Here is a 1266-nt window from a genome sequence, read left to right as displayed (position 1 = left end):
ATATGATTTGAAAATATTTTATCCCATTCTGTGGGTTGCCTTTTTACACTGTTGATACTGTGTTTTGATCCATAAAACTTAATTTTTATGAAGTCCAGTTTGTCTATTTTTTCTTTTGTTTCCTGTGTCTTTGGTGTCATGTCCAAGAAATCATCACCAAATTCAATGTCATGAAGCATTTGCCTTATGTTTATTTTTTCTAAGAGTTTTATAGTTTTAGGCCTTATATGTAGGTCTTTGATCCATTTTTGTATATGGTATTAGGTAAGAGTTCAACTTTATTCTTTTGCATGTGAATTTTCCATTTTCTCAGCACCATTTGTTGAAAAGACTATCCCTTCCCCCATTGAATGGTCTTGGCATCCTTATCAAAAATCATTTAACCTATATGTGAGGTTTTATTTCTGGGCCTTTTATTCTATTTCCTTGGTCCAAGTGTTTGTGTTTATGCCAGTACCATTCTATTTTGCTTACTAAAGCTTTGTAGTAAGTTTTGAAATCAGGAAGTTTGAGTCCTCAAGCTTTGTTCTTCTTTTTCAAGTTTGTTTTGACTATTTAGGTTCCCTTGAAATTTTATATAAATTTTAGGAAGGGAATTTTCTATTTCTGCAAAAAAATGTCTTTGGAATTTTGATAGGGATTACACAGAATCTGTAGATTGCTTTGGATGGTATTCACATCTCAACAATTTCTGCTGAGAACTCTGTTGACAGTCTTAATGGGGTCCATTTATATGTGATGAGTTGCTTTGCTTTTTCTTGCTGTTTTTAAAATTCTCTTTGTCCTTACTTTGGACAATTTGATTACACTGTGTCTCTGTCTAGCCTTTTTTTTTTTGTTTTTTGTTTTTTTTCTCTTCTGTATGAGAAGTTTTAAAGGTCATAAATGTGAATGTCAATTTTCCTGCCCAGATTTTGGAATTTTTTATGCATTACTTTTTAAAATAAGCCAACTGCCCTTTTCTCTCTCTCTTCTCCCTCTGGGATTCTCATAATGTGTATTTTGGTTCATTCGGTAGTGTCCTATAAATCCCAAAGTCTTTCTGTACTCTTTCATTCTTTTTCTTTCTATATCCTCTAACTGGATAATTTCAAATGACCTGTCTTTATGTTCACAGATCCTTTCTTCTGCTTGATTGAGTCTACTGATGAAGCTTTCTATCACATTTCTAATTTTATTCTTCAGTTCCAGAAGTTCTTTTAGGTTCTTTTTTTATGATTTCTGTCTCTATTGAACTTCTATTTTTTTTTTTTTTTTTTTCCTTTT

Source organism: Galeopterus variegatus, unplaced genomic scaffold (genome assembly GCF_000696425.1).
Source record: "Galeopterus variegatus unplaced genomic scaffold, G_variegatus-3.0.2 Scaffold2017, whole genome shotgun sequence".
Classification (NCBI taxonomy): domain Eukaryota; kingdom Metazoa; phylum Chordata; class Mammalia; order Dermoptera; family Cynocephalidae; genus Galeopterus; species Galeopterus variegatus.
Note: the sequence above shows the minus strand (reverse complement) of the source record.